This window comes from Zonotrichia albicollis, chromosome 2, assembly GCF_047830755.1.
Source record: "Zonotrichia albicollis isolate bZonAlb1 chromosome 2, bZonAlb1.hap1, whole genome shotgun sequence".
Taxonomy (NCBI): domain Eukaryota; kingdom Metazoa; phylum Chordata; class Aves; order Passeriformes; family Passerellidae; genus Zonotrichia; species Zonotrichia albicollis.
In genome coordinates, this window is record NC_133820.1 from 54,677,658 (window position 1) to 54,702,953 (window position 25,296).

At 37.8% G+C, this 25,296-nt stretch overlaps 1 long non-coding RNA gene across 1 annotated transcript in view; it reads left to right on the forward strand.

Moving 5' to 3' along the window:
• The window catches only part of LOC113458662 (uncharacterized), a 249,235-nt gene extending 225,592 nt beyond the window's left edge, over positions 1-23,643 (forward strand). Inside the window, exons 2-8 of the long non-coding RNA XR_012578996.1 lie at positions 6,947-7,150; positions 9,405-9,507; positions 11,374-11,473; positions 15,851-15,961; positions 16,790-16,992; positions 19,004-19,110; positions 21,745-23,643. This is a non-coding gene — a long non-coding RNA (uncharacterized LOC113458662). The remainder of the gene's footprint in view (positions 1-6,946; positions 7,151-9,404; positions 9,508-11,373; positions 11,474-15,850; positions 15,962-16,789; positions 16,993-19,003; positions 19,111-21,744) is intronic.
• The last annotated feature ends 1,653 nt before the right edge of the window (positions 23,644-25,296 follow it).

Below are 25,296 nucleotides of genomic sequence, written 5' to 3' on the forward strand. Positions count from 1 at the left end.
ATATTCCAAAGTCCCAGCTCTCTGGCTGCCACAGCTCTCAGCTGTCCAGGGGATTCCATACCTTCTCTAGTCCCAGCTCTCAGGCTGCCACAGCTCTCAGCTGTCCTATCTTCTATAGTCCCAGCTCTCTGGCTGCCACAGCTCTCGGCTGTCCGGGGGATTCCATACCTTCTTTCAATGTTCGGTTGCGGTGTTCTTCATCACGTGTTGTTGTAATCTTTGCTGCAGTGTTGTTCTTGCTTCTCTTCTGGGGCTCTTCTCCATTCCCTGCAGCACAGTCCTTTCTATCTTCTCAGGGGCTCCTCTTGGGCTCTCGACCCACCCCTATTTTATCTCAGTTACCCTCACGAGCTACAGCTGTTGCCCAACTAAGGACCCTGCAGCTGCAGCTCGTTTGGAGTAACTTAGACACACACTGATCTCACAATACAACATATATTCAGGCCCCCACATTTCCCCCTTTTCTTTTAACAATTATAATATACACACAGTCCCAGCTCTCAGGCTGCCTCTTCTATAGTCCCAGCTCTCTGGCTGCCATACACGTAAAGTCCCAGCTCTCAGGCTGATATTCCAAAGTCCCAGCTCTCAGGCTGTCACAGCTCTCGGCTGTCCGGGGGATTCCATACCTTCTCTCTCTCTCTCTTTTGCTGCATGCACGTCCTCACACGGGGTCACCAGTTGTTGTAATCTTTGCTCTCTGGCTGCCATACACGTAAAGTCCCAGCTCTCAGGCTGTCACAGCTCTCGGCTGTCCGGGGGATTCCATACCTCCTCACACAGGGCACCAGTTGTTGTAATCTTCACTCTCAGGGGCTCCTCTTGGGCTCTTGACCCACCCCTATTTATCTCAGTTACCTTCACGAGCTACAGCTGCTGCCCAACTAAGGACCCTGCAGCTGCAGCTCGTTTGGAGCAACTCAGAACCACAAGGTCTTACAATACAACATATATTCAGGCCCCCACAGAGGCTTAAGCAAACAAATTCATGGCTGAAATCAGTCACCTCTGACAAGCAAGCTGCCCTTGCTGAGCTGAGCGCATGCGAGGAGCACAGGGCTGCACCCGGGCATGGAGCATGGATGGAGCCCCCAAATCCACCTGGGATGGGGCCACACAGGAGGCAGATGGTCATCCTCGAACAGAAACAGTCACAATCAAGTTCCTCTAGCTAGATAAAAAGTGAAATGCCTTTGTTTGTTGTTGGTGGTGCTTTTGCAGAGGGTTTGATTCAGATAGGAACGTATTACCCATTTTTAGGATAAGAATATTCCAGTATATTGTGAAAGACAGGAATGTTAAAAAGTGACTTTTTTAAAATTCAGATATGAAAATTTAGAAATCTGACTTTGGAAACCTGTTTCATTTTGCATGAGACCCTGTGTAGCTGAGATGAAAAAGCTCCATTAGGATAGAAATTTGGGGATACAGTGAGGGGACTTGTTTGTTGGAAATATTATTTCACCGCCTCAGGAAATTATTTTGGTCAAATTATTTTATTCAAAATACATGTCTTGCAAGAAGCAAAAACCAACATGATCTCTGTAATAGTCAAGCTTCCACACAAAATAAAATGAAGAGACCACAACATTTCGTAGCAGGGTACTATAAGGAGCTGGCAGGACTTCATGAGATGGCAGGACCTGAATGAGCTTAGGGTAGAGATAATGAATCAAGCTGGGGGTGAGGGAATCTGGAGAGCTGAGCAGTAAGTCCAAAATGCAGAGTCTAATGCCTGATAGGCTGGTAGAAAGGCACATTTATTTTGAAAGATTTCATGCTCAGGTAAAGCAGATAAACTCCAAGGAATAGAATTGGAATTGAGCAAATTAATAGAGCTCTGGTTGTTTCCCTATCTGAATAAAACAGAAAAGCCAGGATTGAATATTTTGAGAATTGTAGTTCTAAAAGCAGAATAAAATTTGCAGAGATATCAGAAAGACAAACCAGTGAGTTTTCTGTGCAAATTGGCTTTCTTTAATCACTATGCAGTTCCAAAAGGAAAGCAAACAACTTTCAGAGACTTCACATCAAACAGATGTGAAGAATGAAGCTGCAGTGCTGAATGAAGATCCAATGTTTCTCTTTCAGTTAAATCAAAAGGAGGATTTTGTATCATAAGGACAATTCTCAGGCAAACAGTAAATGGAAGTTACGTATCTGAATAGAGAGATCGAGGTATTTCATTTGAAAAGACCTGTGAATGATTACTTTATCTCCTTCATTATCAGAGTGTGTTAGAACTCAGCTGCATATTTCAGATGTATCTGATGGTTCGCTGCATACTAAGTACAAGGGGATATAGACTTAAAACACTAAGATTTAACTACTATACTGTGGGGAATGGTGGTAGTTTAAATTCCAGTGATAACCACAGGACATTCTGACAGATGCTTAGTGTCTGTAATTAGTGCGGGAAGCAGACTCTAAGCAAGAGTCTTTAAAGTTTAAATCTCACAAGGGAAAGATAAAGACTTAATATGAGGGAGAAAAAATGTAAAAAAAGGAAGCTCTTACCTGACATTTTTTGGTTGTTAATTGTAATTCTGTCCTGGCTTCCAGTGTTCACAATGGGATTTTTTGGTACCATAGTTTTCCTGAGGCAGACCTACATTTTTCACTCAGGCCTTGATTTCCTCTTGTATGATTGCATATAGTGAGGTCTTGACAAAGGCATCATGTAGTGCCTGCAAAGTTGTGTTCCTGTTATTTTCATGTGCTTCAGACTTTATGTACACCATACCCCAGAAGAGAAAATCGTCATTATTCTATCTGGATGTAATTTTAAGAACACCAAAACTACTTTTACAGGTGTCTCTGAAAACAGCCTCATGATTAAATAGATATTGTTGATTATGAGGAATTTATTACTGCTGACTGAATCTGAAAACCCTTCACAAGAAAGGGACACTGTAAAAGACTCAAATTGCTTTCCTGTAATATTTTCTATTTTTATTCTTCAGGGCAAACATCTGATAGGAAAGGACTTTGGTCTCAACTGCATTCCCCTTGTTAGTTGGCTGGTATGGGCTTATTGTCCGGATGCAACTCAGTCATTGATGTTGTGTTCCACCTGCTGGATTCCCCAGCTCTGCCAGGCTCCATGCCCTTGCTAGTGTCCTTGCTATGTTCCTACTGGATATAATTTGAAATACTGGCCTTTTTGTGTTTTTTTTTAACACACTATTTCAGGTTAGATTTCAGACCATGCTATGCAGATCTGTAATAGCAGATAGTTGCTTGATCATGAATCCCATCAACTAGCCATCTATCGTTCAAGAGGATTTGATTTAATTGAATAGCATTAGATTAGTACTTTGTAAGGATAGGAATATGATATTCATTTACTCCACTCTGTAAGAAAAATATGCTCTTTACTACTTTTTAACTCTCATTTTCAAATAGCTTATCACAGATTTTGACCACGCTGCAGAGCTGTCAATTATTAAGTCCATTGCTGCAGATTATTTTTTCTTCTGCTGTTTTAGCAGTACCATTTGAAGGAATTTACATATTAATTGAGCTCAATGTGAAAGATACCACATTTTTTTAACATGGGTCTAAGTATTTACATTGAAATGGATCTTGGAGTGAAAACCAGCAAAACTATATAAAAGAAATAAATGGTTTGTACAAGAAGTGAATGAAGACAAGAATGAAAAATGTGTCAAATGAAGATCCAGTATTTCCCTTTTACTCACTCTGACTCCCAAGATCTTCATCATTGATATGTGGTTTTGCTGCCCTTCTGAAATCTCTCCACAGAACCTCCACCATCTGCCACTAACTTTGTTTGCCTGAGGACCAGATTCCCAGCTGATGCAAAAAGTGCAACCTCAATGATTCCTTTACATGTGACCTGATTTTGATTCAGACTTTGCCTCGGGGTTGCTTTGTCTACTGCCATCACTCCTGTTGTGAGACCTGACACGGGCTGTTTCTCCCAGAGCCTTGGCAAGGAGTGACCTCGGCATCCTTGCAGAGTTCCATTAGCTTCAAACTAAGCTGCCCTGTAGGACCTGGTTGTAGTTATGGCACATGAGCTGAAAGCTCTTCAGGAAAAATATTAAATCGTATTTTGCTCTGAAATTTCATCTACAGAAACCTAAGGTGAAATGGAGGTTATAGTCACTCAGTAGTGCTCATTGATTGCTTGTTTCACACTTCAGTAATAGTACCCTTATTTGTGACTGCCACTTCCAGAAAATATGTGTTATCCTAATCTTTAAAGAATGTTCAGGACAGTGGCATAATATTAACTACACCTTCAAATGGTCTTCTGATCTTTCAAGAAATGCATTTTCTCAGCAGAAATCCACCCTTTGATGACATTAGTTGACTGTAAACTGATAGCTTGTGGTTATACCCATTTTTTAGCAAAATTACAGGTTTTCCTGTGAAATTTGCATCAATGGATGCATATCCTAATATATGCTTTTTGATACTGGTTTGCAAGTACTACTGTCTATAAATAGCATTTTCAAATATCTGTAAAGAGGAACTAATATAGTTCTGGAATTCTTTTTCTTTCATTAGTTTTTCATGCTCTCCCTCTACCTTTCGTTCTTCTCTTCCCATACTGTTTTAAATTCTCTAAGCTGGAGTAAGAAATAAATCCCCTTCCATAGGTCTCCTATTTGTTTGCTTCTGACTCAGATTATGAAGGTCTTCCCTTCCCCCTGGACAGGGGGAAAGGGATACAACAGATGGTTTTCTCTCTTTTTGACTACTTATTTGGTGAGGTCTGCATTTTCCTTTTGGAACTACTTTCTGATGAGTTAGAAAAAAAAAGCCTTATCTCTGCAGTATGTTTTACTTTCTGAAGTGGCTTTTCTCTGACAACCCCAGCTGTAGCACTCATACCACTTTTCTCCTTACTCAGTTTTTAAAAGAGAGAATTTTTTTGTGAAGTCAGCTTGGCAGCAGTGCTTATTCTCTCTTTCTTCATTTGCTGGCCATTTCTCATTACCTGTCTCTTTCTGCACTATGGTGAAGGCATACACAGTACCCTATTTTAGTCAAGACACTGCAGAACTAATAAAAAAATTACATCACTAGGCTGGAAAAATTCTCATACTAGCTTTCATTAACAAGGAAATGAGATGAGTGACAGGATTCATGAATAAAAACCAAGACACAATATAAAAAAAATTAACAAGGCAGGACCATTACCTTTAACCCCCCCCTAACTTCATAAACAGGCATTTGCTTAGTTCTGTTTGCAAAAAGCCTGAGAATATAACAAGAATGGTAATTTTTATCCCTTTTTTCATGTTTCAATAACCATTGATATTGCAACTGTATGCTACCAGATAACTCAAAATACAAATTTTATCCAGACTGAGGGCAGGGAAGGGCAGGAAGGAACGCTTCCTGGCGTTTCTTCAAATGAACACTGAAGCATACAATACAGTGTTTAAGCCCTTTTATTTTCAGGTATGTAGGAAAAGAGATAATGCATTGAAACTTATTCCAGGAGAAAGCCTGAGACTTCAAAGTCAGCACAGCAACATCTTTTGAGCAAAACTGACCATACAGAATGAGTTTAAATTGGCTTTTTACTTTGCTTCATGGGATTTTCTTTTGATCTTGTACCAGAAGACCTAAAGACAGATTTATTCTATGATCACACTGGAGCCTAAATCTGTTGATTGAATAGTAAAGAGTTTGCAGGGATGCTCCTTGATCCCAGTAAGCCCTAATCTCTTGAGAATAACATAAAGAATTAATTTTCTGGATTTTTTCTCAGGAGAGAACTCTTGCAAATTATCCTAGAGAGATTGCCTTCTGGGTGTGCTGAGATATTCCTCCTACTAACCATTTAGTATATTTTTCCTTCAGTATATCTTGCTTTCCTTTAGCCCCACCAAGTACCCAGGGATCAACAGAATGTTCAATAGAAACCTTTGTCTTGTCATTTTTTTTATTTTTTATTTTACTCAATGAAAAGATTATTGACAAGTCACCTTTCTTTTGAAGAGAAATTTCTATAAAGTTTTGAAAGCAACCTGCATTCCAGCAGAAGAATGGTAAACTGTGAAAGAGTTGCAGCAATGTTTTTGCTAAAGAATAATTTTCCTCTGACTGTCAGAAAGAAAGGTTGCGAAGACAGTCTTTTCTTAGACACAGAGATTTTGGTGATGTTAGCCAAAGAAATGTTTATGCCTTTCCAAGAAGGCTCTCTGATCACTGCTGAAGACACAGGGAGAGGTCAGGATGAAAATTGGAAGCAAAAATAAACCTTTTTACACCAATCATTTTTTTCCAGAAAAATGAGATTCTTTTCTCTCTCTCTCTCTGAGGTTGAACAATTGCATTTTAAAGTCTCAGAAATTGTCACAGGAGCTGTCATCTTCCAGTAATTTCTAACAATAGCTCCATTTACTAGGTAAAAATGCAGTTTAGGCTCAATATCAAAAACAGAGGCCAAAAGAAGATCCTGCTGTTGCAAACTGTCATGGGAACAATCAGTAGTGTCTTCAGCAAAAGTCTAAGGGACACATTTTTAGTGGAAGTCTACAAATGGCAAACCCAGAGGTTTCTGTTAGGAAAAAAACAACTGTAGTCAAAGACAATAAGTTTGTAAGGAGGTTTCAGACTTTAAGTAAATTAATAAATTATTTAGAGGTTTAAATAAGTAAATTAATAAATTATTTACAGGTTTAAACCTTTAATTTTGACTTAGAGTTTTTAAACTTCAATTTTGCTTTTTTAAAAAGACATTTTTGGTATAGTATTCCAATGGCTTAGCGAGAAAAAGAAAAAAATCCGGCTCAATTATAACAAAAAGGAAAAAAAACCCAAATATTGTAATTTCTGTTAACTTAAAAGTTTATTGTGTTGTTTGGGAAAGTAGCTCAGAGAAAGCTGATGAACAGAAGTACTCTTGAACTCTAATTGCTCTAAGCATCTTCCTGTTCTCAGTTTGGTCTTTAATATGTTTCAGGCAGAAGAGATCATCTTTCTTCCAGAGGAGATCTTCAGGGAGAATTTCTCAGCATGTTTTTATTTTTCATCTAAGAGTGGCCAGACACTGTTTAAGCAGTAAAGGACCATCAACAGGACACTACATACTTTTCACCTTACTCTGTGTATGAAGTGCAGAAATTGCATGCCTTCTAAATGCCACACAGTTTTTTGTAAAATGAAGGTAGGTTCTTTCCTCGAGTAGTAATTAATAAGGTTCTCAAGATTTTCCATCATATTTTTTTTTATTTTGAAAGCTGTTTTAGTTGGTAAAATGTTGCTGTCAATTCCACTCAGAGCACCTCTCTTCTTTTGTCTCTCTTTGTTCAGCTTTTCTACTTAGACCACTTTTCCATTTGAAAACCTTTCTGATTGTAGTTTTTCTTGCTTATCTGTTATCTTGCTGTAGATTGAGCGCCCATCTTCTTTCCAGAAATGTTCCCGCCTGAAACAACTACATACACCAGAGGAGGAGGGAATTTATTATGGGAACTTGGAATACTTCCACCATGTTCAGAATAGGGATTCCCACCTCATCTGTTAAAACATAATTACCTCATTGCAGACAATACGCCTCATTTTTGACTAGCTTGCTATCTACGCCTTTTAAAATTTTATTAGAATGTCCCTGAGTAGGTTATTTTATTATCTTGCACTTTCTTTTTTCTTTATTTATTCAAGCATCTCGGAGCATGTTATTTTTACTACCTTGCAGATTATTTTTGCTTTATTTACTATGGATTTTAAATTCTCATTTCAAGCACTAAGGTGCATCACAGTTCAGAAGCATACCTTGTTGTAGGCATGAACAAGTTTATTGACAGCAGCCAGTTCAGGATCAGTGCTGTTCTCTTCCTGATTTTTCAGGGCAAGTTCCTTTTGTTTTATTTATGATATTATAAAAAATAGTATTGTCTCAGCTTATTATGCAACCCAATCAATAGCTTAGAGACAAAAAAGGAGCTCAGCTAAAATGTCCCTCAACACTCTAAGCCTTTGTCCCCAGTCTTTTTTGGGATACTTATTGATGTCTCTGCTCTGATGAATTTGTGTGGCCTCACAGTAGTGAGGTCAGCAATCTCTAAGGTGAGAGATTTCTGGTAATACCAATGAACTGCAGAGACTTGAGGGAAAAAAGAAACAAAACAGTATCTGTGATAGTGTTATTCACATAAAAATATGTCAGTCATTTGATAACTGATATTTTCTTTCTTTCTTCAGACTGCATGGTGCGCAGAAACAAATGAAGTACATTTCCATGAGAACTGGACACAAATACCTGTAGTCTTTTACAAAAATTACCGTGCTACAAGCCTACCCCAAGTACTTCTACTCGCAGTTGTGCAATGTCCTCTCCTAGAAGGTCAGCTTCAGCTCCTGCTCCTAGGGGAGTTATTCTTGTCACATGAATGCTTATGCTTTGCTAACTTTTGTACTGACTGTTGAAAGGCAATTGCAGCCAGTGCAAAACAAAGCTCTGATTAACATAGTTGTTACAATTTGAGCCAAGAAGGCCTGCTGGAAATTTTCCCCTTTCATTTTTGTTCACTTTTGGACTGTGTTCTTAGAAAAACAATCACCATTTCCAGTGAGTTTAGATGATACCTATATTTAACACTTCTGCCAAACTGCTATATTGAGATTTCAACTCACTTTAACTGCTTATGTAAGACAAATTATTGGACGCTAAGCTGCAAGATAATGGGTCCTTTAAACAGACTAAAGCAATGCCCTCTAATTTTACTAAATAAAAACTCTGTAAAGCAGTGTTAATCAGCTAGCTCTAAATGTCTTGTGACTAATCTTGTCATGCACAACCACATCTGTAATATGCTTCATAAAAAATTATGAGGTTCAAAAGAAAATGATGAAAATTTTAAAAAGCCAATTATTTTATACGAATTTTTCCTAAGACAATGCCATTTATCTCTTTTCCAGAAATAGAAAGCCAAAATACTAGGCCCAGTCATCAGTAAGGGTATCAATCCAGCTCACTTGACAGTTTCTTAATTTTGAATGTGGTGAAAAGAGAATATAGCAGAGTATCAAAGAATGATTTATTTCATGAGAACAGGACTGAAATATTATATAGAGGTCTTAGCATCAATGCATTATTGCCATCATGTAGAGCACTGGACTAACAGATTAGATCTAAATAGAGTGGGTCAGAAGTGTTCTTCCAAGGTGAAATTCATGCTCTTCTCTGGGTTCTGAAGGATTGGTCTTTAGAGATCTTGAACTGCACCACCTTAGAGGAAGCTAAAATGGAAGAGGAGCTCCAGGAGAATGGCTGGTGCATTCTGTCAACCAATGACTGCTCAATCCATTGGGCCAAAGTAGAATTAGCCTGAACTAAAGAAAGAAAAAACAACAAAAAGCCCAAACAGACAGAAAAAAAAAATACTCCAGACCTTCACTGCCAATTCTTTTCCTTACAGATGGTGCATTCCAGCTGCTCTGTCACTGTATGCTAACATAGGCACAGCCATGTGCTTCTCCTCTTGGAGGAACAAGGTGCAGACCCTTCACAAGAGCCTGAAGGTACTTAGTACATCACTTCATATCTACATGGGATACATTTTAATCCATGTCTCCATTTCTTTCATTATGCATGATGCCACAATTGAGTTCATAAAGAAATTAATAAAAATGAAAAACAGTTTTAAGTCTAAATAAAAAAGTTTGCCCAAGATGACCATGAAGCAATGAGATTTCTGCACACCCTCTGCCTTTGCATTATTCAGGTAAGCACTATGCCTGAGCATCAGCAAAAGGGGTTTGAGTTTTTGTGAGTTTTCTTAGCTTTGACCTGGTAAAATTTAGTCATTATAGTAAGAAATAAATGCATAAAATAATCAGAAAAGTTCTATGCAGCTGCATATGTACTTGGCCACTGATGGCCAACAGTTGAAACATGTTCTACACCCCAGGAATAAAGAAAATCCCCCTCAATATTTTATACCCCAGGCAGCTTTTATTTTCAACTTTTGAACTCCTTTTTCATTGCTACCTCTGAGGAAAACCTTGCCTCACAGCAATGTAAGGTAAAAAGGGAATGGCAGCTTGAAATGGGAGAGGATTGCCGCTTTTCATCATAAGTCTGCCAAGCTGACAGCCAGAAAATATTACCAGCTAAAAAAATTGCCCTTGGAGAGGTGTTTTGGTCTCCTTCACCATGAGCACACATGCAAGCATTGTATTAGAATGTGTTAATTTATTTTGATTTCTTAATTTGTTGTATTTGTTTGAGTTCAAGGGAAATCCATGGATTCAGTGTACATCTGAAGAAATATTATTTGTCTCTTCTGTCCTCCAGTCATTTTTATGAGTGACCTGCTCATGTCACAGACATTCTTAAAAAGCATGAAATTTTCCAGATGAAACCTCAAGTGAATTGTTCCCATTATGGTTCAGTAAATGCCTCCCAGATTCTCCCACACAGAAGAAAGCTCATTTCCTCCTTTGGAGTTTATTACATTGTTTGCAAATATTTTTTTTCTTTACCTACCATTCAAATCTTATTCTGCAGGTATAGTTCTTAAGCCAAGTAACTTCCTTAACAATAATGAAAAACTACTTAAGGCAAATTTTCATATTTTCAAGGGCATCTAGAGAAATGTTGTGTCTTTATCCCACCAAGAGGAAAATTCTGTAGGCATGTACAATAGAGCAAAGGAATAAAATCAGCCAAATGAAAAACCAAAGAAAAATTAACAAAAACAAACAAGTCAGAAGGTAAGCTGCATTTTGTCAGGAATCAGATATAATTAGGTTCCTTGGAGAACATGTGCCTGGGTAGTTGTCTGAGTAAGGGGAACAGTCTCTCTCACACAGTCAGCATCTTGAGATTCCACAGTGACCTCACTCACATGAAGTTTTGGGCCTGGCAAAGCAGGCAAAGTTTTATGTTTCAAGGTTTTATGCCTTAATGAAATTCATGAAACAAGAGAAATTGTTGTCCCTTTTTTATAAAAAAATTAAATTTTGGTGGTTAAAATTTGGTGATAAATTCTGGTAGATATTAGCCATATGCAACATAAATTTTTCCCACATCATTGTCTTTAATCTCTAACCTCAACACAGAGCTTGCTGTTGCATCACAGAGGATGAGATATGCAGCAAATATTACAGAGGGCTGCATGCAATATATGTTTTGAGGAAGCACATTCAAAAAAGAAAAAAAAAGGCTGATTTTTCCTCTTAGTTTCATTTGAATAATCAAATTCTGAATTGGGGCACTTAAATGGAAGTCAAGGAACTTGGAGTGTGATGGAGGAAGCAGCAATCAGTTTGAAAATATGTTGAATCTCTGATGAGCGTTGAATATGTCAGATTAAGTTACGTCCTAGAAAGGGAGGTTCCCTGAACAACTGCTAGTCACTTTAAATTATTCTGCATTTCAAACAGGAAATCATCCAATTAGACTAACAGCTGCAGAGATTGGAATAAGCCTTGCATATTACAAAATTAAAGAAAGTGCAGCTGAGTACTATAGAAAGGAGCTAAGGTAAGTAATTTTCCCTCTTCTTTTCTGTAATAAAACTTAATTTAAAGGACTTTTAGAATAAGGAAAGGACTGCAAATTTATTACATGTGATTAAAACAGGGAAAAAATTTACCAGTAATATTGCTGGAGAATTTTTTTCCTATGTATGTTCTGTTTGTCCTGAAATATCTGCTGTTTCTTTCAAGGTGGGTGGAGACTTCTGTGTTTTGTCTTGTCCCAGGTCCATTCCAATACCATCACTACTATTTCCAAATGTTTTCAGGAAGATAAGCAACAATTATATTGCAATTACTCTTTGGCTAAGAGTTATCTCCACTTGAAACTTTGTTCACAAAGATGGTCTGAGATTGTAAACTACAAACTGTATGTGAAAAAGGAAAACATAGGTGAGGTCAGGAAAAACAGTAACCCAGGAGATGGAAATGGAATTCTATATAGTGAAAAAAACTCAACCTCAATAACAGATAGAATTCTGATACCAGGGAACATAGCATAATGAAAGAAAATAGTATTGAAAATACAGCATGCTATTAAAACACCTTGAACATTCTACTGTATCTCAGAAAAGATATGAAACCAACACAATTTTACCTAGAGACCTCCATGTAGTTTCAGGATCAGAAGATGTAAGTTAACCTGTATGTCAGAATTGTCTTTAACTTTTAATAACTCTACTAATATTAGAAATCAGTCTAAAAAAGCAAAATAGATAGAGTCATGAATTGTCAGCTACAAATGATAAATTCTTTTTTAATTTTCCTCTGTGAAGATTTGTGTTTTAAGGAAAAAAAAAATTTAAAATTCACATCATAAAGCTTTTTATTTCCATTCAATTATTCTTTTTCCATGATCATCTTAGATACTTACAGTTACCCTATTGCATCTTTTGGCAGTGTACATCCAATGTGTGTCCTTGCAGAGACACAACTCATTTCTGAAGAGGCTGTTTCTGCAGGAATCTTAGGTTAGATAGGAAAGGGATTTTTTCAACCTGGCTGTGCACTGAATGTCAGGGCACATTCCCATGCTACATACACAATTCCTCCCACAGGATTTCCACCAAAGTATTTTGACTGGTCTCTGTCCTTTTGGTACATACGCAACATGTTCTAACTTACCACAAGAGTTCACTGAAATCACAACTAAATCTCTAGCAGGCAGAAATACAGACTTTAAGTGCTGTAATTCCTCTCAGCTTATTTTAAAATGCTTCATTCCCCTGATGCCTGTTAAATGAGCCTCAAACCATAATTAGGAAAAAGTCTAATAATTTTCCTTTATATGTAATTTCAGATTGCTTTCTTCTGAAGATCTTTAACTAATGTTAAAGCTTTGAAAGTCTTAATAGGATCAAAGACAAATTAGTCAGGAAGAATATTGAGGAAAGTGACTAATTTCTTATACCAGTATACATTCACCTCACATCAAGATTTCACCAGCTCCAGTTGAATTAGATCTGAATTAACACTGAAAGGATTGTTTTTCATTAAAATGTATAATTTCTGTAAGGAATTGGAATTAAAGAGAATCCAGGAGACACTCTCCTGCTTACAGATAAGCAGAGGATTCAAAGATAAACCTTCCCAAAAGGAACAAATTTTCTTTCCTGACAATGCAATCAGTTAGGGGAAAAAAACCCTTTAGGCCGTAAGTGTGTTCAAAAAAGTTTCATTTAACTTTAAAAATGGATTAAAGAGTACCTTTCAATTGTTGATGGAATCAAAGTTTCAAGTGGTTTCAGCAGAAAGTCTGTTGCTTTTAGGTCACACAGTACAGAAGATGCTTGTTCTTGGTAAAATTAAATTTTGCGTTAAAATTATAGTATTCACCAATGTAATAGAGCAATTGTCTAATTTATTGGGATCAAAGAGTAGCAGAGCACTGCATTGGAATGAATCTGATGGGCAAATGCATGAAATCACTCTGCCTGCTGATGAAATACAAAAATATGTGGAAAAATAGCTCTATGACTTTATCACTACAAAACCATTGAGGCCAAACGTTCCAGCCCCAAACATTGGAAACTGTCATTGGGATACAGCTGCCAAAACACAACTGGTCAGTACACACAAGTCCTTGCAGCTTGTGCAAGGCCAGTGTTTGGCCTTGACGGACACTGATGAGTAAAACAGGCAGAGCCCAGAGCTGTCCAGCTGCCTGCAACACTGCTGTTCTCTACCAGAAATTAAAAAAACAAAGCAGGTTTTCAATCACAGCCATAGAGCTGAATTTAGCCAGGAGACCTGTAAAAAGTTGTACTCACCTACTACCTCGTTTTAAGCCTGTATTCAGTATATGCTGCCATGGGAAAATCTGGAGAAGGAGTCATGGCACAGCACTTTTCACCTCCTCTCAAAGTCTGCTTCCCGTACTGCTTAATAAGCATCGCTTAATTTTACTGTAACACATTTAGTGCATGAAAGCACATCTAATGTATGGTAAAATCATGATAGAAGACCCATTGAAAATCAGCTGGGATTTTTTTTATTTTTTCTAAAACTTCTCAGTTACCTGAAAGAGTCTTTTCCCCGTGATCACTGGCTATTGATTTGAACCAGTAGTCATAGTTTGTATGCTCAGTGTGTCCTAGTGTGGGGCCATTTCGCTGCGTACTCAGAAATTTTAAAACTGTTTAATAGATTCTTCCATCAAAGCAGCTCTTCTTAACCTGATTCTTTTAAGCAAATGGAGAGTAACTGCAATCATCTAATCTAACCTCACATAGACCAGCAGCAAAGACTTCCAAAGGGGAGCTCCCAACTCCTAGTCATTGAATTTGAAAATTGTAATGATTCTTGTGCTGCTTCAGAAATTGAACATCTGGCTCTTAAAAAGATGTTAATGTAATAAATGCTACTTCCCACATAGTTTTGAGAAATAGGTATTCCAAAACAGCTTCACTTCACTTTTGTGTGAAAATAGTTTATCTGGCAAATGCACAAGTGATAATGCACTAGAATTTTGTAATGCATTCTACATCATACCTTAGGGTTAAGAAACTTGAGCAACACAAAATTAGTGTGCTGCTTACCACTTATCAGTTACCACTAGTTAAACAGCATATTTTAAAAAATTGAGATCAATTTTATCAAAATGTCAAAATTATTTTTAGCTGTCATTAACTTATCAATTAGGTGATTAGTAGAGAGTCTAGGAAGGAAAAAAAGTAATCAGACTATAATTTCAAGATTTTGTCAGCTATTGTTGAAAAAACAAAATAATTGTCAGTTAAAAAAAGGGGATTTTGCCATTCACAGTTAGCATCAAAGAGAAGTGTTTGGCTAGGAGGAGGTCAGACAGATGCAGATAACCAAAAAAATTATCAACTTAATGTGCACATGTACATATGTGTAGGCTTGAGTTTCAATATGGCCAAATATTGGAATATCTCTCATAGCAGCACACAGAAGATTTTCGTGGGAAAGCAGTGACACTTGAAAAGGCTTAAAATACTGGTGGATGATGTTCTACAAGATGTGTGTCCACTCTGGTGGCACATCCTGAACAGGTAATGCGATGCCTGCATGTATTAATTCTGCTGTTGCTGGCGGCCGAGGGAATGGCATTTCTCAGAAGCTGGTGAACTGGAGGACTCAGAGAAGTGCAACAAGGCTTATTAAAGGGTTGAACAAAGCCTTGAAAGGAAAAACCTGAGGAGCTCAGTCCAACAAGAACAAGACAAATGAGTAATTAGATCACATTCTCTATGGGAAGAGAGCCATAATAGTGGGCTTTCCACTCTAGCAGAAAATGTGAAGCTGAAAGTGTAAAAGCTGAAGATGGAAAAAATGAGATTGGAGTATGAGGGTATTATGAGAGTGAACAATTGAGTGTTTTGATTGGAATATATGTACAGATGTTCATTCTCTGCAAATAATTGTAAATAATGTACAAGACTTTAGACAGCTGTGTATTTGAGGGAGCTGGTAAGTATTCTTAAGTAGTTCCCAATAATTATTCACATTTTTCTCTTTAGTTTCTATTTACCAGTCGACTAAGCCTATAATTATCTGTATGCCTGTGAAACTAGCTCCTGGTATGCACCAGAGGATGTGTTATTGGTTTCCACAGAAGCATAGTAAAATCATGAAGGCTCACAATAATCATCATTAATTTTAGGCTTGAATCAGCTCTTCAGTACCTTGAAAAACCCCAAAAACAAGAGAGGACTACTCTAGAATTTGCTCACTTGCAATGTTATATTTTAAAGTAAAGAAAACAGTCAGTAATAATTTAGAGAAATTATTTTGCTGTTAATATTAAAAGAGAAAACAACTCCAGTATGTTTGCATTTGCAACTCTAATGCATTTTTAATTTTAAGTCTTAGTTTCTAGACCGGCTTGACCATTTATCTCCTAATCTTTGTTCTGCTTTAGCTTTCTTTGGCTGACATCAGACTACTTCATCTTCTCTTTCAATAGTTAGAAGACTACTTTCAAGGCCAGAAAAACCATTTACTTCCACTTTGTCCTGGATTCAGAAAAAAGGTAAAAATGCATTGACATGCTGGTATGTTTCACCCTGATTAAATGGATATAAACATAGTGATTTTAACACTCCAAGGGAATCTTCCAGTCAGATTTCAGAAATACTAGCCAAATTTTCATGCACACAGCAGCATTTATAGCCTTTATCAATGATTCTGAAGTCAATATACAGGCAAATAAGACTTTTTCTCCCAGATTTTACTGCTGTAGATATTATTGTACTGGCATGTTAATTTTCTGCTGAATTAATGGTCTTTATCTACTTCATTTTTCTGTACACGAACATATTTTTTAATAAAAACTAGATGAGAAAATTAGTAAGATAGAACCAATATAATTTATTTTCACATAGTTATCTGTTTACATGTATTTATCTATGGTATTCGTTACTTTCCTCTGTTGTCAGCATTTTAGATAAATGAAAACTTTTGCATGTGTTATACATTTAATTGTTTTACAGTATTTCTTGGTGAGATAATTGCATATACTTTTGCTTGAGATACATTCAGTGGAACTTTATGCCATTATTAAAACTTTGTGTTGATTTCCTAAATAATTTAGAAAAAAAAATCAATTCAGTTACTGTGAAGAGTTATTTTTTTATAATGAGTTCTCACATTCTTAACCAGAAGTGACAAAATTCTGAAATTAAATGTTAAAACGAAAAGCCGAAAAATGCTGTTTTAAAAAGATCAAGATCAAAATGTGAGCTTTTCAAAACAATCTCTATTAAAAAGTCATTTCAAGAAATAGTGACATTTCAATGACCTCCGCACTGCACTTTTTAGTGAACTAACTATTCATTTCATTATTCATCTTTGTTTCCAGAGCCTATCCAGATAGATTGCTCATTCCTCTTGCATGGAAAAGAAATGACTTACTCATTTTTCCTGGCTGATGTTGCAATACATCTTTTCCTAAAAAAGGTTGCAGGACTGACAGGAGCAAAAAAGGAAAAGATTAATTGTTGTGAAGTTATACATTAATGCTTGGGATACATGAGAAGAAAAATTAATGTTTCCGTCTTCCCTGTGAGTGTTAAAGTGGTTAGTATTAAACAAGGATGCTCATAACAGTAATAACTTTTTTTCCCCTGTTATAAATTATTTCTGTTTTGAAGAGGAACACACAAGGCACAGAACCTTGCTGTTTCACAAGACATGGTCTTGCAGAAACATATTTTCACTGGGTCAACTCCCAGAAACCCCTGTAAATAGGATACTATCCTACAGAATTGCTATTCCTTTTATTACCCTTCAACTTAAGAAGTCATTGGTGTTCCTTCCCACAGTTAACAATGATGTGGCTCTGTTTCTCAGAAAATATTGTGTTCCATGCATTTTCTATCCAGTTATAGTCTGAAGACCTCAATGTCACTTGGATAACTGCAATCCTTAAAGTCTTACTTTGTGGATACCAAGAATATAATCAAGTAAATACACAAATCTATTTGTGTCCCACAGACTAGTTTGAAGGAACTCTCTAGTGGTCCAACATACATAATAGAATGGTTGATTAGTAGAAGAGACATGGGAAACTGGTCATAGGAAAAGGAAAGGAGAAAATTTCACAGAGAAAGAGCATGATAAAAGACAAAACTACAGAGACAAAAATAGTAATAGTTATTTTCTTATACTCCTAATACTGTAATTAACATTAAAATTAAAATTGATGGGGAAAATTTACTATTACATATATTATGATCATATTCCCTCTCAGAAATCCCTATGTAGAATATCTGTTGCAATACAGAACAATGTGGAAGTGACAGGGGTTGACTTTGGCTGGCTGCTGAGTGCAGACCAGCCTTCTCCATCACTCCTTTCCCTCAACAGGAGAGGGGAGAAAATACAATCAAAAGTTCATGGGGACAACATAAATATAGGGAGATCACTCAGTAGTTACAGTCACCAACAAAAGACTTGAATAAGGAAAGCTAATTAAATTTATTGACAGTAAATTAGAGTAAGATAATGAGAAAAATAGAGCAAAATTTAGAATCTCTTTCCTCCTCACTCCCATCTTCCCAAGCTCAACTTCCTTTATTCCTGACTGTTCTACCGCTTACCATAAGCTGTGCAAGGAGATAAGGCATGGGGCTCATAGCCAGTCCATAACACTTTGTCCCTGCTGCTGCTTCCCCCTCACACTCTTCCTCTGCTCCAGAATAGGATCCTTCCCACATGACACAGTCCTCCACAAATTTCTTCAGTGTGATTCCTTTCCACAGGCTACAGTTCTTCACAAACTGGTTCATCATGGGGCACCCATGTGGTGAAATCCCTCAGGAAAATCTTCTCCAGTGTGGGTCCCCACCATGGTACCCCAGAAGCTGCCAGAAAATCTGTTCCAGAATGCACTCCTCTCTGCTTGGGTCCACCTGTCCTGCTCCAGCCTGCTTCAGCATGAACTTCCCACAGGGTCACACTTTCTGCAGGGTACATTCACCTGCTCCCACCTGCTCCTTTCTGCAGGGTATGTCCACATGCTCCAGAGACTGCAGGTGGATCTGTGCTCCTCACGGGCTGCAGGGAACAGCTCCCTCTCCACGGTCTGCACCATGGGCTGCAGGAAAATCTCTGCTCCAGTTCCTGGAGCACCTCCTCCCCCTCCTTCTTCGGTGACATTGGTGTCTGCAGGGCTGTTTCTCTCACACATTCTCACTGCTCTCTCCTGTGGATGCCGTGGGACAGAGAAAGAGAAACAGCAAACATTTCTCAGTGGCTTGTGAGAACTTTCAGGGAGTTGTAAGGACGTGATAACTTGTTAAGTATGAACAATCTGCAGGTGGTGTTTTTCTACTTTGTCTTTCTGTTCTTAAGGACTGAGTATGAGAAAGGTGTTGTTGTTAACTAGCCAATCAAATAGAATGCATCGTATCACTCCATAAAAACCACGCGGTTCTCTTGAATAAAGTTTTCTTTTGCTCTTTCCACAATACTGCCTCTCACCTGTTCCTGTGTCATTCTCAGCACAAGAGTGGCACTCTCCCACCAGCTGTTGTGCAAAATTTTTTTTCCTTTCTTAAATCTATTACCCCAGTGTCGCTCCCACCATTGCTGATGGGCTCAGCCTTGGGCAGCGGAGGATCTCTCTTGGAGCCAGCTGGAATTGGCTCTGTTGGATACAGGAGCATCTTCTCACAGAAGGTACCTCTACTATTACCAGAACCTGTCCACACAAACCCAATGTTACTTGTGGGATCTCAGGATCTGAGTCCTGAGATGCCGGGCCACCGAGACCACCCTTGGGGGGCCCGGGAGTCCTGGAATGTTGCCAGAAGTGTCTGGTGGCAGGACTTTGACCCTACACGGGAGACGACACCTGTATGAAGATAAGAGGACTTCACCGGGGTGAATGGCGAAAAGATTAGCTAATTAGAGGGTGAGACACAGGGTTTAGGATTTATGTACAGGGGGGTTTAGAGAAGTAAGATGGAGGAATTGGGGTGTGTCCTGTCCTCCTTCTTCTTCTTCTTCTCCTCCATCTTCTTTGGTGATGGTGGCATTTTTGGATTGGTTATTACTGAAAGTGCACCCAGCAATAAGAATAAATGGTATTGGGGAAAAATGATAAATATTGTACACGTAACCATGGGTATAAAGATAGGTGTCTGTACGGAGGGCGGCACAGTGTGCTCATGGCTGACTGCTGAGCAGACCTCTGTTGGGCTGAAAGAACATCTTTTAGATAAACAATTAATAAACATAAAAACCGAAAGAAGAACTGAAGCCTCTTCGATACGTGGGCTGCCCCAAGGCCACTTCGGGCCTTTCTAGGCCCTTCAAACAGCAGAGAAAACCCGACAGTTACTATGCAGACAGTTACAGTTGTATTTATATAGGTACATTTAAATATTCTAATTTTCCACTGAATCATATATTACAGTACACAGCCCAGGATGTAGTATGTAATACAAGGTTGTCTAATGCATTTCTCAAATGTGTTTGAAGGTGAAGTTTAAAATTTCATCTACGGGGCAGAAAAACATTAATTTCATATCTCACAATAAAATTTTAGTTGAAGATGTAATTCCCATAGGTCTGGGGCTGTGAGAAGGGTTAATAAAGGAGCAGATCAAGCATGTGGGAAGAATCACAAATAGTGTGAGTTGATGCCTGTGTGACACTGTCTGATCATCTGGACCACACAGTTCATCAGGAGTTCTGAGGGCACGTGAATGTATAAAAAATGCTATCCACTAGCTAAGTCTTTATTAGCTACTCTGAGGCCTTCATTTCATTAGCAATAAACAAGGCATTTGCCTTCCAAAAATGCACTTCAACTGATCAAATACATATTCTGATTATGAATGAGTTGCATGCAGATATGTTTGAAGATCTACAAGCATGCAGCTATAATAGCTTAGTGGCACTTGGGCAATATTGAATATAAATTATTATTTGCATAATTACAGCATCCATGATTGTAGTCCCTCATTGCTGAAGAGAACTTTGGGGATTTTCTTAATAACACATATTCATTTTCTTTTGTCACTGAAATGCTGGGTATTCAAATAGCATGCTGTCAGTACTGTAGATGCCATGCAGTTAATGCTGGGGGGGAAAAAATTCATTTGGGTTGATGAAAACAAACTTTAATTGACATTTTTTCCTTTGAGACAGAGGGAAACATGTAATTTAAAAAGTCATCAAACTCTACCTGACAGAATCATATGATTGAAAAATCTTTGTTTACTCATTCTCCAAGTCTTCTAAAAATATTAATGCTGAACATTCAACTAATTTAAAATTAACCAAGATTTTTCACGGTTCTGCTCTTGGTTTTTGTATTCCTTTGTTCTTTCTTCTTTAGCTCATGTTTTGCATAATAATATTATATCAACGTACTGAAACAATAATAAACAAAAAAATAGTACTATTAGTATTCAAGGTATCTTCAGTCTGGATCCCTTTGTATTCAGTTGAATTTTCTTCAAAGGATTTAAAAGCTGCAAGGAAAAGATGTTCCTTGCCTTTCCCAGAGATCGGATATATTATTACAAAGATTAAGATCCAGAGAGAAGGCTTTAGCTCAGCCAATGGGATGAGTGTTAAATGTAGGACCTTAAATCCTGGGTAGTAATACTTAAAATATCTCTACCTTGAATGCATCTTTGTGACAATGATGTCTGCACTCTGTCCAGCTTCTTGCTCAGGAGATTATGGTGCCCCCTCAATGTGTTCTTCTGGTTAGCAACAATTACAGAGGAATTGTATAATAGAAATATTACAATATCAATGTGTGTAAAAAAAACCACTACTGGAAACAACTGAGAGCACGATCAAGAAGGTGTATCTGCCCTCTCACAGGCCAGCAGCACATCTCCGGGGCCATAGAAACTTCCTCCCGGTTCCTGTTTTTCAGATTCTGATTGTGTGTCCCTGTCCCCACAGAAGCTATTAATTTTCTGTGGTTTGGTATATACACAGAGGAACAATATCATGCTAGCATTATTTCTGTAATAGTTTGCATAATAGTTTACAAAATAAATATATAAATAAAGATATGTAAAAATCAAAAGACGCTTCATCTTGCTGGTCCTGGAAAGATGGAATTTTTAGAAGTTTGTATTTAGATTATTAGATAATGTTTCTATAAATAAAAAACTCCAGAGTGGGTGCTTTAATAAGCTTCACTTAACTTACACATACAAAAGAATTTGAATCTGTGAGAGATTGCAGAGGTGTTGTACTAAATGTTAATTTATTTTAATTTCTTACTAATTTCAGTTTTTATTATTTTGTTAAATTTAGTTAACAAGTTTTTCCTATTTCTTCCAGATCCAAATCAATCAATCAACTTTCACAACAGAATGCAGTGATGAAGTTTGATGGGGGGTATGTGGACAGAAGACATTGGACTTACCAAGATCTGTGAATAAATCCCTGCATTTGATCATGAAGTTCCAGTCTGACAAGTTGTTGGAGAAAAGATAACACAAAATCCTGAATCCATTTAAATATTCTTTTATAATCATTATTTTGATCATTATCTTGATCGTGTTTCTTAAATAATCTTTCATCCTAGTAATGGCAGTCAGTCTCAGAGTTTAATAATTTTCTTAGTTTTACCCTTTAAGATATTTTAAAATACCATGGCATATCAAATCTTGTTCTGCAGAAGTGATCCTCAGCTAAGTGCTACTGGCCTGCTAAATAATTTCATCACTGCTCTTCTATAAGAATTAAAATTTATTACATGTCTTGCTTTAATAGACAGATGAGAGGAAGAAAATTATAAATTGTCTGACACTTGCATGCCATTTAAATGTGTATGTAACTCAATACATCAATCTTGAACATTTTGGCTATTACTATTACGGAAAATGGTAGAAAATCTAAAGGGGGAAGGAAGAGCAGAAAATCTTACACAGGACAAATAAGTGTGTGTTTCAGAAGGGCAGCAGTTTGACCCGATTGTACTATATATTGTTACAAAGCAAGAATAAAGAACAGTTTTCTCATTAATTTGTGTTTTTTAACCTCAAAACGCTTGAAGAACTGTTGGCAAAAATTTGTGAAACTTTAACAAGAGCCAAAATTGCCATCAGGAGGCATGAGGAGAGGACAGGTTAATGTCCTTCTGCATGTACATTACCATATACTTGAGTGAAGTTTTGTAGAGCTTTGTCTTCTTAGAGTCTTATGTTCAAATAATTTACTTGGATGAACTTATGCCTGCTCACATTCGTGTAGCTGACTGACTCATAACTGCTGCTTATATTAGCTGATAGTAAAATGGGGAAATCAGGGCCTAATTTCAATTAAAAGACAGAGAATAATGTTTGAGAAAATGCATTTTAGTCTCTTTTAAAAATGCATTATGCCTTCTGTCTCATTTATAGCTGAATGGTCATTTTATTACCAGACGGTTTTAGCACTGTATCACTGATGTGTAGATAAGGAATTCAAGTCTCTGAGACTGCTGTTTCTTAGAGGGAATTTTTTATTTTACTCCTTAATAACGAATTTATAACTTTATTTCTTAAATCTTGGTATTTCACGTTATAAAGACTGGTACTGGTTGAAGGCACTAAAAGCAGTAATTCAAATGCCGCAGTGTTATTTCAAATCACCAAGACCTTTAGTTGCCAATTCTTCACAGAATGTGCAACTGCAGTACTGCACAAAGCAGAGATCAAACTCCTCTTTTTATTGAATTCAATGCTGAAAAGCCAGCTGATCTCAGCAGCAGGAGGTTAGGTGTCATCTTTTCCCAGATGGAGGAAGCTGCACAGCTGGAAAGTCAATCTCACAGTCTCACATTTAAGAATTTTCTAATTACTTTAGTATTGCAATCAAACAAATTTTGTATGTTAAGATCTGCCTATTAGCATGTATACAATTATTTCTTTAAACTATTATGTCACTATTGAATTTCTGCTTCTGGTTTCATGATTTACTGCTTTGATGTAGCTGAAAGCTGTACTTATTGCAGTACTGTGAAAGCTGAAAAGCATGCCTTGTCACATTGTGTTGTCTCTTTTCAGGTTTGTCTCATAGGTCAAACTGATGCACCTTTGCAAACAGGAGAGCATCAGTACTTTTACCAAAGCAAATTTTTGTTCTGAGGGGTAAAAGGTAGGTACTGTAGGTACTCATAAGGAAATATCTAATTTTGCTACAGTTTTATTTAGTTGTACCTAAAGGATCAAAATTTTACTGTATAGGATTTTAGAAAATGAGACCATCAATGTCAATTGTATTAATCAAAGGTATTAAACATGACAGCTAAATATGTCAAAATTCTTTGTTCCCAAATAAACTTGATTTCCAAAACACTGAAGATTAAAATACCTGCAATTAAGTGAAGATTCTCATCAAAACTTGTTTTTATGAGTCCAGGATGTAAACGTTGAGCCACTAAATTATTTGCAGTTCACCTTATTAGAGTATGAATGTCACCAGTTATTCACACACACCGTAAACAACTATGTCCCTTCTTTAATCTATAAAATTGTGACACATGTACCTTCTTTTTTAAATTTCTTCTAGTTTTGTGGGCACATGTTTGTATTTCATCTGTATTAGTGTGTGTTAAATGATATCTTTCACTTCCTGTCTTAAGCACTGTTGGAGTCAGTCCTGAGGGATATGAGTTAGGTGAAGAATAAAGCAAGGACGCTGAATTTTAAGAAAGCAGAACTCCAGTTCTTTGTAAAGTTGTTCAAGAGGACCCCCTGGGAAGCTGCCCTCAGGGACAAGGGAGCAGAATAGAGTGGGAGATCTTTAAGGACATCTTCCAGACTGGCTAAGAGCTTGTGACCTCCAGATCTCCTGATTGCTAGTAAATCAGGAAAGGAAGATAAGACTGGCACGATGAGGCAGTTTGAGCACCCTTCTGGCCAAACTAAAGGAAGGCAAAGAAATGCACAGGCAGAGGAAACGGGGACAAGTGTTGTAGGAAGAGTATAGGGACACAGCAGTTGTGTGGGAATGGGATCAGGAAGGTCATGAGGCAAGATTTGCCTCGTGGAGTCGTGGTCTTGAATTGCCTGCCTATCCTCCATGTGCCTTGGCCCATCTTCTAGGAGAAACTGCTCCATGATGTTTCCATGCACAAGGCAGGTAGTTCACAGGGTCCTCCTTCCTATCCTTTTTAAAAATGGATGCAATGTGTCCTATTTTCCAGTCACTGCTGATTCCACTTGACTGCTGTGACTTTTTACTCATTCATCAATGACATAGTATAAGTGCACACTCTGCAAATTTGCAGATGACACCAAGCTGGGTGATGTGGCTGACATGGCCAAAGGATGGGATGCCATTCAGAGGGACTTGGATAGCTCAGAAGGCAGGCTCATGAGGATCTCATGATGTTCAAAAAGGCAAAGTGCATGGTCTTGAATGTAGTTTGGGGTAATCCCTGGTATTCACACAAAATGGGAGAGAGAAGAAGGGATTGAGACCAAGGCCTGACAAGGAGGGCCTGAGGTTCTGGACATGACTGGGGATGTGCACTGGTGCCAAGAAAGCCAGCTGTACCTGGATGCACCAAAAGAAGAGTGGCCAGCTGGTCAAGGGAGCAGACTTCCTGGAGCAAGTCCTGAGCAGGTCCACAAAGATGACTAGAACGCTGGGGCACCTCTCCCAAGGCAAAAGGCTGGAAGAGCTGGGGCTGTTCAGCCTAGAGAAGAACATGTTTGGGGAGGCCCTTCCAACAACCTTTCACTACCTAAATGGTGCTACAAGATAGATGGGGACAGGATTTTTTAGGAGAGCCTGCTGCAACAGGGCACGGGGTAGTGGCTTCAAACCAAAAGAGGATAGATTCAGACTAGATGTAGAAAGATATTTTTTACAATGAAGTTGGTGAGACACTGGAAAAGGTTA